Source organism: Camelus ferus, chromosome 19, assembly GCF_009834535.1.
Source record: "Camelus ferus isolate YT-003-E chromosome 19, BCGSAC_Cfer_1.0, whole genome shotgun sequence".
Taxonomy (NCBI): Eukaryota; Metazoa; Chordata; class Mammalia; order Artiodactyla; family Camelidae; genus Camelus; species Camelus ferus.
In genome coordinates, this window is record NC_045714.1 from 16219414 (window position 1) to 16236533 (window position 17120).

A 17120-nucleotide genomic window follows, 5' to 3' on the forward strand; every position below is an offset into this window, starting at 1 on the left:
AAGCCGGGGCCCCAGGCGGAAGCCGGCCAGGCATCCTGGTGAGGGAGGGTGTGCAGGGAGGAGACCGCCTTGGTGCCGGCGTGGGGGGAGCGGCCTTGGGGGGTTGCCTCCCAGCCCGCAGGGCGGGTGCTGGAGGGGCTGGGACCACGCCCGGTTCTCATAGGGTGAGGAGGCTCTGCCTCATTGCATCGCCGGAATCAGACTTACACTTGAATCAGCGTAAACTGGGCGCGGGGGCTTCGTGAGCCCACGCCCCGTCTCCACCTGCTCGGGGCGGGGGTGGCTCTCACTTGCCGTCCCCGCACGTGGGAACTTGGCTAAGTGCGCACACTGGGTCACCTCGCTGTGTGAGCACAGGTTCGGAGGGAAACACCTTAGGGAGTCGTGCTTAGGCCACAGCAAGCGATCCAGTTTAAGTGGGCGTGAGGCAGAGGGTCCCTAAGAACCTTTGGTGGGACCCCCGCAGCTCACTCGGCTGCTTCCCTCCAGGAAAGGAGCGCCCCGGCCTCGAGTTGCCCCCCTGCTCCTTCCTCCCCAGGGGGTAAAGGGTGCTTTGTGGGGTTGGACAGCATCGGGGATGGAATGCGGTCCCTCCTGCCTTGATTTTAGGGACGTGCTGTCCCGAGGGGAGCACCTGGTGGGCGTCCGCCCCAGGCTGCGGGCTGCGGGGTCGGGGCTCCGGTCACTGGTGGGAAAGAGCCTGTTCCAGGGCTCAGGATGGGGCAGCCGGGTCTGTGCACCCAGGCTGCCTCTCCAGGGTCGGCTGCCTCTCCAGGGTCGGCTGCCTCTCCAGGGTCGGCTGCGCTGGTTTCTGACGTCTGGTTCCTGCCGCATTGAGTCCGCGTACGTGTCTGGTCGGCTGTTGAAGCGTCTCAGTGGGTTTTGAAACTGGGAATCAGTGTGACTGTTGATTCTGAACTTGAGGGGCAGTGGAGGGGTGCGATCTGTGACCCTCCAGGTGGAACCAGGAGAGCCTTCTGTGGCTGCTGCCCACGGCGGTGGCCTCGTGCCAGGAGGACACTGTGGAGCTGGCGGGCGACCTCCATCTCCCCGGCCACGTGTGCCGCCGCAGAAACTGGCAGAGGCCCTCCCGGCGGTGGCCGGCCGCCCCCTCCGCCAGCCTCGGGAAAGCAGTCATCCCCAAGGCATGAACAAGCAGGTCTTCAAGAAACTTCTCCAGGGAATGGGCGGGTTTCCCATTCAGGTGGGTGGGGCTGCCCCAGCAAGCCGGGAGGTGGGCCCCCAGTCGCAGGGGGCTCCTCACCTCGCCTGGCCTGGCGGAGGTGAATTCTAGCAACCGGGACAGCAGCTCATCCAAAGCAACCGAAATTTAGATGTACATGCCATTTTGGAGAACTGATTAATTTGTCAAAATATTCAGCTCCCGGGGTGTGGTATAAAAATAACTCAGAGTTCTTTGCAATTTTGTGATTTAATGTTCAAATGACTGATTTCAGTTCCATTTCATCAAATCCTTTTTGAACCTATCCCCTCTTCCCAGGGGTTTGGGCAGCCTCTTTGCTGGGCCCTGAGTGTATCCAGGCCAGAGTTCCTGGGGGGAGACCTCGGGTCCTAGAAGGCTGGGTGGGGCGGCTGGTGGGCTGTTCCCACAGGAGCAACTTGCACGGTGAGCCCTGCCCTCTGTTTAGGGACAGTTTCCTGGGCAGTCATGGCCCAGCTCCTGGCGGGAAAGCGTGGTGACCACCGGTGAGAGTTTATTCGTCCTCGGGCGCAGTGGGTGGGCATCCTGGACTGGGCCCCCAGAGACTCAGAGCCTGTGCTCACCTTTTACTGGGGGCTGCGCCCCCAGGAAGTGAGGGAATCGGGGGTCAGGGAGCAAGTGCCGGGGCCTGCCCACTGACCGCGGTGGGCCCAAGCCTTCAGAGGGGCCTCAGGGACCACCGTGGAGGGGGGGAGGGGGAAGAGGAGGGGAGGGGGAGGGGGAGGGGGAGGGGACCTCCACCCCCACGCCCGAGGCTGGCTTCCTTCCTGTGTCTTGGAGGAGCCGTGTGAGACCCGGCACCAAACGCCAGCCTAGCAGCCGCTGGGCACCCGGGAGGGTGCGGGGCGGGGGGTACGCTGCCCCCAGGGCTCACGGCCCAGGAGGGACCGAGGCCCTGATGTGGCCGAGGCAGCTGGGGAGTGGGGTTCATCTCCCCTCCCGGGACCCTGTGGTCTGGGGGCCAGGTGAGGGCTGTTTGCCCATGGCTTTATAAGGACACCGGCGGGGCTTCAGTGCACAGGACGGAAGGAAGTACCAAGAGTAGAGGCCGTGGTTGGAGGACGAGGCGGGGCCGGGGCTGGTGGGGTCGGCGTGGTCAGCGTGGGCCTGGCATCCCTGCACGGGGGCCGGGGAGGGTCCTTGCTGTCCTTCAACTTCTGTGCACGGAGCCTTGTTTGGTGTTTGCCCTGCACGGGGCTGAGCGTGGGTTTGGGGGACAGAAGTGCGTGCACACACACCCACACACATGCACACACACACGCACAGATACACCGCCCACCCACACTCACTCACAGACTCACACACACATCCGCTCGGGGGCCCACCCGGCTCAGGCAGACTCTGGCACCGCGGACTCAGGCGGGATTCCTTGTTGAATCAGCCGAGGGCACAGGACTCGTCGGGAGCGCGGCGGCTGTGGGGATGGGGTAGGGCTCCGATGGACAACGGCCAGACCGTCCATGACCGAAGAGCTCTGACCCACGCTCTGTGGTGGCCACCCGGACGCCACCCACGGCCTCTGCAGGACTCGGCCAGGACGCTCAGAACTGTCATAACTGTCTCTGTGTCCAGCTAGGGACCAGCCTGAGAAAGACAAACATTACCCGGACCAACCACAGGGATGCCCACTCCTCCCGCTGCCCCGGGCCGACCACCTCCAGTCCAACCAGACCTGACACCTTCCCTCTCTTCCACTGAAAAGCGTTCTTACCGCCCCGCCTGCCTTTGAGCTTCCGCCAAAGACAAGTGATGCCAAACTCCTGACGTTGGAAAGGCGAGGCTTTATTTGAAATGCTCATTTCCAGGGGGGAAGGTGAGGGGCTGTTGCCATGGAGGACGGCTGCCACAGGGGACACCCTAACCGTGAGGTCTGCCGGTGCCTCCGGGGCTGGACACAAGGGTCCTCCAGTACAGGGAGGAGTGGACGAGGCTGGAAGGCAGTCAGTTTGGGGAGCAGCTGAAGGGGGCGGTGACAAGATGTGACCGGATGGCAGGGCTGAGCTTGGCTGTCCAGCGGCCTGGGGCTCAGGCAGAGGGGGCACCTCTGGACCCATAACCTGTGTTTGCTTCTGCAGGTGAGCGCTCAGGCCCGGGGTCCCCTCCCCTCTTCCACCCCCATGTTTCCACCCGTCCCTTTGTTGGTCCCTTTCTTGGTTTTCGCCCTCATTTCCCTGGAGGTTGTGCTCCACTAACTTTCCTGGAAAGGTGGCCCCGGACGCGGGCGCTCTGCGCCTTTGCAGGGCACACGTGCTCTGACGCTTCTCTGATCACTGCAGCTTCCGAGAGCTGGAATCCAGGTTAGATGCGGTCTCCCTCCGCGGTCTGCGGAGGCTCTGACGGTGCTGGGAGGCGGCCTTCCGTGTGGACCTCGTTCCTTTTTCCTCTCTGAAGCTCTTAGCGCCCTTCTTTGCCCTGGAATCATGACACGTGTGGGCTTCCACATGGCTCGGTGTAAATGCTTCAAAGTTACTACTTACTTGGGGGTGCGGGGAGGGTGCCCAGCCCCCGAACCTGCATGTCCTTTTCTTCAGTCGTTTCTCCAGAGACTAAACCCACGTTTCTTCTATTAGTGGTGACCTTATATCTTTTTCATTCTCTTTGTGTCATTTATTGGAACGTGGGGAGGGGGCAGAGGTGAGCTGGCTGTTCAGGCCATCGTTCCTAATCGGATGGTTAATCAGCAGTTCTAAACAGTGAGTGCCATCCACCTGGGGTGCTCACTGCAGACCTGCTGGAGTCCCCTGCTCCTTTGTTCCTGCCGTGGGCCCGCCCTGGCTCTTAGCCTGGCAGGCCAGCTTCCATGGGGAAGTTCCGTGGGAGACGGACACCCCCGGGTTTAAAGACCTCCCCGCCCAGGCCCACCCATGCCCCCGGCCCCAGAGTCCTGGCGGGTAGGCCAGAGTCTGCACGGAAACGGGCAAGGGCGGCAGCCTTCTCTGAAGCTGGGCCCAGACACAGACGACCACAGGCTCAGTCCGGAGAGGCGGTGCCTGTGTTTGCTTCACAGTCCGTGTCTGAGGTTTAGAGAGCCCAGCGAGAGGCTGACTCATGGATGACTCTCCTTCAGGGCTCACCAGCTGCTGAAGGCGCCCCCACCCCCTTCCCCCAGCAGTGTTCAGAGGCCGGACAGCACCGCCCAGCCCCCCAGGCCCTTGCGGATGGGGGCGGGCTTCTCCAGGGCTCAGACGCAGGGCTCTAATGTTGGTAACTTGGGTCTTCACTCTGCTGCCCCCCCTTCTCTGAGACCTTCCCCACCACCTGGAGTTTCACTTTGTTTATGTCACAGTCCCCAACTGCAGGGTCCCTCCCTCGTGGGCCCAGCTTGCCCTCTCTCCTGTCTGGTGTCGGTGCCCGGACGTTTCCTTTAGAATCGTCCCCTCCCCGGCTCTCAGCCTCGGCCAGCGATGGGTCCTGGGACTTCGGCTGGATCTGCCCCGAAGGAGGCCTTCTCTTTGGCTGCGTCTCTCCGCGGCTGAATTATCTCGGCAGTTTTCCCCTGTTAATGGGGTGGTGATTACGAATCTCCCGCTCCGGGCTGTAGACAGTCAATGGAGTCAGTCCCCACGGAGCATCTAGGTTGCTGCCTGGCACACAGTGAACGCTGAGAACGTGTCGGCTGTTCCTGCATCCCTGTGACTTCTGTGCCTGGAGCAGACAAAGGGGCAGCAAGTTAAAGCCGGTCAGTCTGCCGTGCATGGGGCGAGCCTGGCTGAGAAAGTGCCAACACGGACGGAACTGTAACCCTTCCCATCCAGAAATGGAAAAGACAGAAAGAGCTTCCTGGGGACACGGAGTTCCTGGAGGCAGCCATGCCTGATGTCCACCCCTGGGGTTTTCAGAGCTGCACCAGTAGCACCTTTTTTCCTTTCTGTTTAAGCCCAGACTGGGGCTCCCTCGTTTGCAGTTGAATGGGTTCTAACCTGCTCAAGCTGAGCGACCTCGGCCCTTCTTCCAGTTCCCATAGCCTGTGTTTTCTCAGTCTGAAATCATGCCTGATGCCTTGACAGTTTCTCTTCCTGACCTGGAAGTTTCATTCAAGAAATTAGTGGCTTATTAACGGGCCACCTTTATGAAAGAACTGCCATCCCCTGAGGGCGGGCGCCGGGACCTGGGGCAGCTCAGCCTCCTGGCCATGGCCACGGTCTCTCTTTTCTTCCTCCTGCAGGGACCCGAGCGCAGGCTGATTTTACCTCCCTGGCTGCAGGCAGGGGTCGGGGTCTGCACCCGACTCGTTTTTGTGTCCCCGCGGTGGCTGCTCACGTCCCACGTGAGGGAGGATTTCAGTAAATGCTGATACGCAACATCAGTGTGGTTTTCTGGGAACTTCTCTTAAACCACCAAATCCCCAGACATCAGTAGATTTTGAGTCTGCTTTCCCAGACCCCAGAAACACTGCACAATTAATCAAAGGGGCACAGTTCATGCTTCCCCAGCTGGCAAGAGCCCAACACACAACTTAAGCATCTGATTTAGAGCCAAAAACATTAACCTCTAATTAACTTACATCCTCCTGACACCTATAATGTCACAATGATGCGAATGCATGAGTTACTAATTATACCTAATTATTCAATTAACGGATAGCAAATACCAGTGGATATTAAAGTTTGTGAGTGATTAACCAGAAGACGGCAGTTTGACGAGTGTGGGGCTGCGTGGTGGCAAGACGGAGGAGTCCTGGGCGCTGAGCGGCTTTCGGGAGGCGGGGGTGTTCGCCTAGCCTCCCCAGGGACTCGAGGCCTGTCTGTGGGCTGGAGCTTATCCTGCCAGGCGGGGGGTGCCCACCTCTCTTCCCCAGAGCTGAGGTGGCCCGGTCCCAAGCTCAGACCAGCCCATGGCGGGGTGGGGGGCAGTCCTGGCCGCTCAGCACATGGGGACTTGCTGACGCACAGCGATGACTTGGGATGCTGGCTGGCCTTGGCTGAGAGTTGGGGAGCGTGGTGGGCCAGAGGGAGCTGGACGCAGCGCTGGTCTGGGGATAAGCAGCAGGTGGGAGTCTCAGCCAGGGCCACACAGGCACAGGGAGAGACTTCCCCACCCTCAGTGTCCTCACACTCGTGTTCCATCAGGACACACGCAGGGCCCCTGCCCCACTCCCACCAGTGCCCACTGACCCTCATCTCCCCTTTGCTGGGAGGCCCCGGAGTGAAATATTTATTCAAATTATAGTCAATCCTCATCTGTATCAAAACAATATTTACTCAATTTACTACTTCTTATTCTAACAAAAAATACAGTTTTAAGCAACCACCAGCCCCTTAGATTTCTAACACTTCACCTTCTGTTTTTATTAAATATAAAATAAAACTTGGGCCATTATGTCCCATAAAGTGGGTAAGGCTATTTATGATTTTGACAGATGGCTTCTGAATTATTCTGAAGGCTTTTATCACTCATTTTATTTCATAAATAATAATTTTTCCTACATAGGACATTATGACATTGCACATGACAGATTCAGTAGGAGAAACAGCCTTTAGATTTGTCTTGTCTTCACAACCTGCTATAAAATAAGCATGAATTAGTTGTATTAGTTTTTACATTGGTTTAAAATATTCTTTCAACGTATTATAAATTATCCCTAAAATATGCATGTTTTTATTGTGGTAAAATGTGCACAAGGTAGAATTTTCCGTCTTCACCCTTTTAAGTGCAGTGGCGCCCAGCACTTCCCTGTCGTACAGCCATCACCCCCGCCTGCCTCCGGAGCTCTTCTCATCTTGCAAAGCTGAGCTCGGCACCCACTGCACAGGGGCCCCCACCCCGCCCCTGGCCACTGCCATCTGACCTTCCGCGGCTGGGGTTCTGGCGACTTTGGGGACCTCATTGGGGTGAAGGTCCTTCTGTGACTGATTTCACTCGGCAGAACGTCCCCACGAGTCACAGGCCTGGAAGTGCGTTGCAGACTTTCCTTCTTTTCAAGGCTGAGTAATAGTCACCATCGGTACAGACCACGTGTTGCGTGTCCGCTCGCCCGTCCGTGGACACGTGGGCTGCCTCCAAGCTCCAGCTCGTGTGAGGGACGCGCTTGGGGACACGGTGTATCTGCAGGGACTCTAGGAGACTTCAGGGCTTTGGGGCAGGATTGCTGGATTGTAGGACACTTCTGTTTTTAATTTTTTGAGGAAACCCTCTCCTGTTTTCCTGCAGCTGTAGGTTCCACATCCCAGCCAGCGTGCACACGGATTGCAGTTCCTCCGCGTGCCCGCAGTGCTGGTTCTGTTTCTTTGGTTGTAGCCATTCTCAGGATGTGAGGTGACACCTCATGGCCAGTGGTGTTGGGCGTTGTTTCATGCGCTTATGGGCCATTAGTGTATCTTTGGAGAAATGGCCATTTCTGAATCGGGCTGTCTTTGTTGAGTTTTGGTTCTCTCTATAGTTTGGATACCAATTCTTTGTTAGATATTATCATTTTAACTTTGATTGCTTTTAACAGTCTTTCTAATACTGTTCACAATTTATTTCTCAGTGGTTTTCATAGTGTTTCCTAAAACACACGTTCACACGTTAGTCTGAGTTGAGAAGCGTCCTAGGATGGCACCCTGGAGGACGTCCTGTCCGGCAGTTCCTTGAGCTGCTTGAGGCCGCAATGCCTGGCTTTCTAAGCACATGTGGGTGGCGGCCGCATCACTTGGGTTGGCTAAGCCTCAGTCTCAAGGTCGTAACAAAGATGGATTTAAACCTATGATAAAATAGGTCTAACTCTCTCTCTGAGGCATTGAATCAAGCAGGGCAGGCCCGATGGTCCCCAGGAAACTTGTCATGGGGCCTCTGTGCAGGCTTTCCGGAGACGGCATAAGGATGATTTTAATGTCTGGGTGACAAATTCCTCCCGAAGGCAGGAGTTTCCCGGTTTTGGCTTTCAGCAAAGTCAAAGGGAGGTGTAACTGTGGTCACTCAGAGGTGGCCCAGACCTGGTGACGCTGGGTGGGAAGGCCTCGGTCTCTCTCAGACATGGGCACAGCTCCCTGGTGCTTACAGGTGCAACACAGAACACCGAGAACCAAAGGGGTGCCGGATCTGCCCTAAAGCCAGCGATGAGCTCCACCCGCTCACAGCGAGACCCCAGCTGAACAGACAGTCGCAGGCCCCCAGCACAGAGGATTCGCACGGACGTGAAACACGGGAGGGGGGCCTGCCTGCTGCCCCTCCCGGCCCCCCTGGATTGGGGCAGTTGGGGCAGCTCCCCTGGAAGCAGAGAAACAGCCACGGAGCTGGTCCCCTCACAGAGGCCCTCCCAGCACAAGCTCACTGTTTATGTCTAATACGGTATCAAAATTTCTGCTCCATTAGCTTGAATTGCTCAAAACTGTCAACAATCATTAAAATGAAAACGCAGTCAGGAAGAACGTTTCAAGACCGAGACCTTTGGTCGCGGGAATGAAGCAATTTCAAACCCTTGGAGGAAGTGTCTGAAGTCAGTACCTTCATCACCCACGTTAATGACCAGGCCAAGCCAAGCCCTGACCTCCTAGCAGCGGCAGGAAGCAAGCAACAAAGACAGTGGAAATGCGCGAGGCAGAGGACAGAGAAACCAGAGAGTGTTCTTCGAAAAGATGGACAAAACTGGCAGACTGATCCCAAAGGGAGGAGAGACTCAAATGACAAAATCAGGCCTGAACAGGGGACAACATCAGGGGCCACACAGAGTGAGAAGGGCCGTGGGCGGCCGTGGGGAGCTGCGGGGCAGCACGGCAGGCAGCCCTCGTGCAGTGGGCGCGGATGCCTAGACCGACTCCGCAGGGAACAGGTCTGAATACATTTATGACGAGAGGTTGACCTGGTCATAAAAAAGCTTCCCACCAAGAAAAACCGCCGGGGCCCGACTCTGGAGAACCGAGCGTTGGTGCAGGGGCCATGCAGCAGGTGGGAAGACGCTAATTTTTCACCACACAACCATCTGGCTGATTTTTTTTTTTACCACGCTTTTGTCATTTTCTAATGAAAAAAAAGGGGGAAAAAAAAGAGTTTCATGGAAAATGCCAAAGAGACTTCCCATGCTTATTAACAGCCCTGGACACAGGGAGAGCTTGAGATGTCAGTCAAGACACGTGTCCTGACTGCTGCGATGACCTGTGCGTCCTGCTGGTCAGATGCTGTTGGCAGCGACACTCCGGGCTTGTGGCCCAAAGTTCTCTTTTTTCCAGTGGTGATTCTAACCCATCCCTTTACCACAAAATAGTAAAACTGGGTTGGCAGGGTGGTTTCTGAAATGAGAATGGTGGTTAATGCCCACAGCTGTCAGTCTTTAGCAAAAATTTGTCATACTATACAAAGAATTAAATGCGTCCTCCATTAAAAATCTGACTGAAGGAATTGATTAATTTTCAGGATAATGACTTACGCAAGCAAATCTTGCATGGCAGTGAAAGCTCCTGAACTTTTAATGAACTGTTTAAAACATTCGAGTGAAGCCGAATGCAGTTCTGGGTGGTAACTGCTAAGGTCCAAGCCTCCCTAAGTGAGCTCCTGGGTGAGCTGCTTCCCAGGGGAGCTGGTCTTGAGACCGAGGAGTGAGGGCGCCAGGGTCAGAGGCCGGCCCCCACCCGTGCCCACCCTGCCTGGTGACGCCGCTCCCGGCTGACCCGGGCTCGGCCATGCGACTGTTCAGGGAGGGTTATCAGCAAGTGTGAGCGCAGCGCCTGCACGCTGGGGTTCGTCTTCCTGGAACGCTGCCTCGTGGAAGCCAGCTGCCACGTGGGGGCCCGGTGGCCTGAGGCCACCACGCTGCCCAGGAAGCTGGAGCTGGCCTAGGGGCAGGTCACGCGGGGAGAGCTTGGTGCCAGCAGCTCCCAGCCGGGTCCTCCCTCCTGGGGCGGAGGCCCCTGGCCCCGGGCAGCTGCCCTGGAGGGCGCCCTGCCCAGCCGAGCCCCCGCTCAAGTCCTTCACTGTGGCTTCAGCCCCTGAGTTTTGAAGGGTCTCACGCAGCGATAGCCGAGGCGCGGTGACGGTGAAGGGGGCGGGCCAAGCGGGGCGGCGCCCGGGGGAAGGGGAGCCCGAGCAGGAAATGCTAGAGAGCATCCCGCCGGCGGTCATGCGGCCGGGGCTCCGACCGCTTCCGGGGGCTCCGGGCGGCACAGTGGGCGAAGGGCCTCAGGACGCGCAGCGGCCCCACGCCGGCAGCAGCGGCGGGCCGGGGGCGACTCGTTTCTCAGAAGCCCCAGACCTCAGGCCCCGCCCCGCCCCCCCCAGGCTTCCGGCCGCACCCGCGCGGCCGAGGCGCACGAGCACCGGGCCAGGTGGAGGTGGGGGCCACCTGCCCGCGCGGAGCTATGTTGAGGTTCCGGCGCCCGAAGGCCTTTGAGGGGAGAGGTTCACCCGCTCGCTGCGCCGCACGCGCAGCAGCCAGCCTTCAGTCCCCGGTGCAGGCGCGGGTTTCCAGGCCGAGTGACCATCCTCGGAAAAACGTCAGACAAGGGATCTTTGTTCACTGTTGATGCAGAGCAGAGCTGCTGTGTTGACGGGAAGTGACACCTGGCGGTCCTTGGGGGGGGAGGCGGGGCCTGGGGGGGAGGACTTTCCGGAGGCGGGATGGAGGGGGTGGGGGGATGGAGGGGTGGGGTGGGGGTGGGGCTGGACCTTGGGGAGGGGGAGGGGCCTTGAGGAGGGCGCCCTCGTGAGGGTTCCATGGCCTCCGGGCCGCTGGACTCCAAGCACCCGAAAACCTGGCCCAGCGGCTCCTTGAAGTCCGGGCACGGAACTGACCCGCATCGCCGGTCAGAACCGAGAGGCCAGGCCTTGCCCCGCGGACCCTACGCCCGGGGCCGAGTGGACCTGAGACTGCAGCCGCAGGACAGCGTCTTGCGGTGATGTCAGGACCGCCCTCCTGATTTCATTTGAGGAGTGCGGACCTCTGGCGGGTCCAAGCGGCGGTGTGCTGTAAACCAGCCGCGGGGAGCGGAGGGGACCCACAACGCCCCCCCCCCCCCCGTTTTGCAGTGTCTCCTGATTTCTGTGGTGTAGACACTGACTGCCGCAGACTCCTAGCCAGTCCAACAGCCAGCTCCCCGAACTGCTGACGACGCAGCGGGGAGCGCCTCAGCCAGCACGAGAGCAGGGCTCCCCTGACCTGCGCGCCTCCCGCGGGTGCCCGCGCCCAGGGCACCCCCTCCCCTCCCCGCTGACATCGGCCGCGGGCAGGTGGGCGGTCGGAGGCGGAGGCTGAATCACGCCCAGGCCCAGGCCGGTCCGGTGCGCGCGGAGCCCAGGGCACGGGCCCTGCGCTCTGTGGACCGCTGGCCCGGGAGGATCGCGGCCGGCATCTCTCCCTGGAGCTCCGTCGCCACCTGGCGGCGGGGTCCCCGCGTCTGGGTGCCCGGCGGGGGTGCAGGTACTTCCCGGGACCCAGATGGTGTGACCCAGGCACGTGAGGGTTGCTGCGTCTGGGGCGGAAAGCCACGTGGCCAGACGAAGCCCCGAGGACCTGAGCCCCCAGCCCCTGGTCAGGTGCTCAGCTTCCTGCCTCCCTGCTGCTCCCTGCAGGTGTGTTTCGCGCTGTGGTCTCAGGCTCTGCTCTACAGGGACCGAAGTGGGGACCAACCCCAGTTCGCTCCTGTGCCGCAGCGCTGCCCTCCCCTCCCCTCCCTTCCCCTGGTGCCGATGTAGGTGCCACAGGGTCACGTCCCTGATCTGGCCGGGCGTCCAGGCTCCTGAGTGCCCTGTCCAGCCTGACCCGCCTCCGGCAGGACAAACTCCAGGAGCCGGACAATACACATTCTGCTCCTCCCAAAACTCTGGGTTGGAAAAGTGACTGAAACAAGGAAGTATTTCTTTCTAAAAGCGTTTTAATATTTTTTCAAAATCTCAGCTTCCCAAATATATATAATGTATAATAGTGTAACATTAACATACAATGTATATTCACATATAAAGTAATATATAGTCCCAGCTTCCCATATATATGAACCATACATACTATGTTACAATACATGTCAACATATTACATGTATTATTCTTTATATGTATTTGGGAAGCTGGGATTTTGAGAAGATTTTAAAGGCTTTTAGAAAGAAAGACTTCCCCGCTTAGGAAGGAAGTTCCTAAATTACGAGAAGAACGTCTCTAATTTTGCCCAGAGAGGATCACATTAGCGGTTTGGTACCTGCTTCTCTGCAGCTGCTCTCGCCTCAGCGGCTTATGTGTGCACACGTCCTCTAAAGTGGCAGGACTTTTGCAGCTTTGCGTTTCCTTAGCTGCGCGTCTCAGTCGGCTTCCCAGAGGTGTCTGGGCTCGGACACCTCCAGGACGAATGCTCTGTGATGTGTTTGCGGTTGTCTGATCGATCCCTGATGGGAGACCTGCATCTAATTTCTCACTCGCACCTGCTGCTTGGTGATCTCACCCCCCAAACCCAGAGGGTCTTATGCGGGGCCAGTGGGAGGTGCTGGGTCCCAGGCTGGCATCTGTGTCCCCCTAGGAGTCACACCCACCTGGCAGAGATCAGGGGACAGTGCGTCTGTGCCCTGTCACCTGCTACGATGGGAACGTTCTGTCCTGCCTCTTGTTCAGTTTTGCACATTTGCTGCTGTTGACGCTGGGGACTCTGAAGCCACCTGAATACAGCTCCAGTTACATTTGGGCCAAGAGATGTGACACAAGGGGGACCAGCAGAGCCTGGAGGATGAGCGCCGTGTCCCGGCCCCGCATCCTCACGCAGTGTGCCCCCGCAGGCCTTGAGCCGGAGGAAAGACATCCTTGGAGACACACACATTGTTTCGGTTGCTATGGCTTCACAACAGACCAGCCGAAGCCTCAGCAGCTTTAAACAGCGGTGTTTATTGACCTCGCGTGTGGGTCAGGGATCTGGATGAGCACAGGACGTGCGGGGCTCTGCCGGACAAGCCTGGCTAGCCGGGCCCAGTGCCCTCTCCACGTGGTCTCCCCCACGTGGAGGCCAAGCCCCAGGAGAGAGAGGCGGCTTAGCCTCGGACGTCAGCACAGCACCGTGTGAAGGGTGTGGGGGACGGACGCGGCTCAGTGTCACCAGTTCATCATCCAGGCTTCTGTCCAGGTGACCTCAGTGGTCATGCAGGCTGGACGCTCAGGGACAGTGTCGGTGGACTGGAGAGCGGGCTGGGACTGAGCAGGCTGGGGCTGGGGAGACGGTCCCAGGGAGGATGCAGGGGGTCCTGGAGGGTCCTTGGCCCTCTCGGGCCTGACGATACCCCAGGTGGAGGGGACGGCTGCAGGCTCCAGGCAGGGGAGGAGGTGGATTTGATGATGGAAGGCACTGTGTTGCTGGTGGGCCATTAGGTCCTTCTGACCCAGAGCCCCACCAGTGGCAGAAGACTGAAGAAGGTGGGACAGTGCAGCCTCCATTGTGCAGCTGGACCCAGGCAAGGGGCAGGGATTTTTTCCACCCTGTCCCGTAGCCATAGGGCCTCCTCCCAACAACAAGTCTGAGGCCTTTCTGCCAGGGAGGACAGGCCAGGGCCTCTAGCAGCCCTGTTAGGTGGCAAAGGCTGAGGCCACCTGGTCTCCCTGCGTCCAAGAAGCCAGTCATTTCTCAGACAAAACTCGGGGGTGGCGGGCCTCCTGTGACTGCAAACCCCTGTCCCGCCTCAGATGCAGCTCCCTGAGCTGGGGTTCAGTGGCGTGCCCTGAGCCAGGCTGCTAAACGGGGGCAGGCTGTTGCTGCTCAGACTAACACCCCAGGATTCCTCTCCTCCATTTCCCCTTCCTTCAGGAAGCCCTCCATGACTTCCTGCAAGCAGGGTTCCAGCATCTGCCCCGAGCACCCAGTGCTCCAAGGCGAACGTGAGGTTGGCTGACCCAGGACCTGCCTTGGCTGAGTCCTCCAGGCATGAAGCGCCGTCTGGTCCACAGCGGAGGCCAGACCCCCTCGCAGGCCTTGCTGGGCAGAGGGCACAGGACCACAGTTCTGACGGGGGCTGGACGTGATGGGCTCGTCCCCTGCTTGCCCCCAGGGAAAGGAAAGTGGGATCAGGAGTGTGGGTGACGGATGGGAAGCGGTCTGAGCTCCCGGCCGCTGGCTCTGGTCACGTCCGCAGGGTGCACTCACCCATGTTCTCCGTGGGGCGGCAGGTTTGTTACCCCAGTGTGCAGGAAGGAGGCTCATGAGGCTTGGACCCCAAGAACGACGGACCGTTGTGAGGAGAAGCTGTAGCCGGGGCACGGAGGAAGGGCTGGGCCGTGCCCTTCCCGGGGGTGGGGGCCCATCACCTGGGCACTGCTACTCGCATGGGGGCACCCACCTGCCCCGTTCCTGGCAGACCCTGCTGGAGCCGTGGGGCCACTTACCTGGAGGAGACTGGGGTCCGGGTGACCCCACTGCAGACACTCAGGCCCACCTCCTCCAAGTTCCCCCAGAGCCCCCGAGCTCCCCGCAGGCCCCACTCACCCGAGCTCACTGCAGTCTGTGGGATGCTTTGGGGGAGGGATGCACAATTTTGGTGCAAACAGAATGTGACTCTTGTTCATGATGGAGAAGAGGGGGGTGACACCAGCGTGACCTCGCCATGACAGTTTAGAGAGTTGGGCAGGGGCTGAGGTGAGTGGAAGGGTGCTGGTGGGAAGGAGGGAGGGAGCTGGGGGTGTGTGTTAATCCCAGTGCTCGGGAGGCCAGGCAGCAGAGCCAGGACTCAGCCGGCAGGGCCAGCCTCCAGCCCAGCAGCCTGGCCCCGCGCGGAGCCCACGTGGCTGGAAAGGGGCACGTGTGAGCCACGCCCCTGCCCGGACCCGGGTGTCTGGGCTCTGATTAATTAGTATCGGTGCTCTGTCGTCATCCTCGAATGAAGCTCCCGGTAAGGGTTGCCGTGGCCACGGGGCTCTGGCGCGTGAAGGGCCCTCCGAGTCCTACACAAGGCGCTCAGGCGGCTCTGAGCCGAGCGCCAGGCCCAGCACCTCTTCCTTCTGCTGCATCCGAGGATCCGCGGTGCTCCTGGTAGGAGCCCGTGATGGCAGGCTGTCGTGCATTGTTTCCTCTGTGCCCTCCCAGCAGCAGCACCAGGGTCAACAGGGCAGAGGCTCTTCCACCACTGAGCAGAAAAGGAGACAGAGGTTCACAGAGGACCAGTGACTCACCCAAGCCTAGTTAGGACCATCCAGGCCTTGTGTCTGGTGAGGATGCTGATGATACTGGGCAGGTCTGCAGCATCCAGCGCTGGGCTCGGGTGGGCCCACCCAGCGTCCCAGCAGCGTGTGAAATTAGTGCAGGCAATCATCCCCACTTTTCAGGTGAGGGGAGAGGCTCAGAGAGGGTGAGTTACTTGCCTCAGGTCACAGAGCAAGTGAGAGGCTGAGCTGGGCTCCTGGGCTGCTGGGGTTGCAGTGGCTCCTGTCTCGTGCCGTGTTGGGAAGTGGCCATAGCAGGGTGCTGCCCCCCGTCCCCGCACCAGCCCGGCAGCGGGGAGGCCGGGAAGGCGGGGATTACACTGTGTCCACTCACGGCAGCAGCCCGGCTTTGCTCACAAGCTGGAGCGCGTTTCACAGTTAGACACAGCGGCGGATCTCCCTGGAAGCCTCAGCAGAGCGGCCCCTGCAGTGTCTCCTTCCAAAGGGGCCGAGTCTTCCTGCCTCACCAGCGCACAGGCCCATGCGGGAGCCAGGCGGGGTGTGAGAGCAGCTGCGGACGAGGCCCGGGCAGACCTGGGGGCGGGGGGCGCACCTGACGCAGTCCAGCTGCTATGCCCGTGTCCCCGTAATTACTGTCGCCGGGCCCGCTGTTCCGGCCTCCTAATTAGGGCGACGCTGACCTCTGTGTCCCTGCAGCTCGTCCCGCTCGTGTTAGATGACTGCGGGCCGTGCGTGGTCAGACCTTTGTTCCCAGAGGCTGGGCTTCCAGCTGGGATGTCGACCCCCTCCTCCGTGTTCTGGGCGGGGCCTGGGGTAAAGGCTGGCTGCTTCTCCGCTGTGCTCGTCCTGGGCTTGATGGGGTCAGAGGAACGCAGCCCTCTCTCCTCTCCTCGACGCCGGGGCTTTGTCCCACGGACCCGCTCCCGGTGGCCCTCTGCCTGCGAGCAGCCCGGCAGGTAGCCCAGGTCAGGCTCAGTCGGGGGCTGCCGGCTGCTGAGGCAGGAGGACCCCGTGCCCTGAGGCTCAGGCACAGGGTTGGTGCTCATTCACTGAGAGTCCAGAGGGCTTCCAGGTTGGCGGGTGGCCCCTCCAGCTGAGGATCCTCCCAGGCCTTGTCCTCGGTGTCCTCCACTCCGGGGGTTCGGGGTCCATCCCTGTATTTACCAGGTCCAGCTGCAGACGGGGGAGGAGGTGAGGAAGAACAGCCAGGTCCCAGGCCCCGGACCAGACGCTGGCAGCCTGTCCCTCCTGCCCCAGGCGAGCCCGGCCTCCTGCAGGCGCCCCCCTCCCCCGATCCCACCTAAACCTCTGTCACTGTCCTCAAAGGGACTTGGGGGTCCCAGGAAGCACAGTGAGGAAGTGGGCATGCGAGGCTGGGACAGCAGGGAAGCCAGTTAAAAAGGGGTGAATAACTGCTTTCCTGGGTATTTTCCTGAATGAAGTGGAAGCTTGTGGTCCCACGAAGGCCTGGACACACGCAGCAGCAGCTTAGTTTGCCATCGTCAAACTGCGAACAACCCAGACGCACCTGCACAGACGGTGCTGCGTTTACAGGGACCCTCAGTGATGGAGGGACAGTGGTGGGGGGCCTCAGTGATGCAGGGACAGTGGGGGGGGGCTCAGTGATGGAGGACAGTGGGGGACCCTCAGTGATGCAGGGACAGTGGGGGGGCCTCAGTGATGGAAGACAGTGGGGGACCCTCAGTGATGGAGGGACAGTGGGGGACCCTCAGTGAAGCAGGGACAGTGGGGGGGCCTCAGTGATGGAGGGACAGTGGGGGACCCTCAGTGATGGAGGGACAGTGGGGGGGCCTCAGTGATGCAGGGACTGTATCAAGGACTGCAAGGACCTGACGACAGGTTG

General features: G+C 59.9%; 1 long non-coding RNA gene across 1 annotated transcript; it reads right to left on the bottom strand.

Annotated features, from left to right (window-relative positions):
• Positions 1 to 3817: 3817 nt before the first annotated feature.
• Positions 3818 to 12645, bottom strand: LOC116657888. Its single transcript, XR_004313050.1, has 2 exons — positions 12324 to 12645; positions 3818 to 4867 (listed from the first exon to the last, which is right to left on the bottom strand). It is a non-coding gene; the product is annotated as an uncharacterized LOC116657888 (long non-coding RNA).
• Positions 12646 to 17120: the final 4475 nt, after the last annotated feature.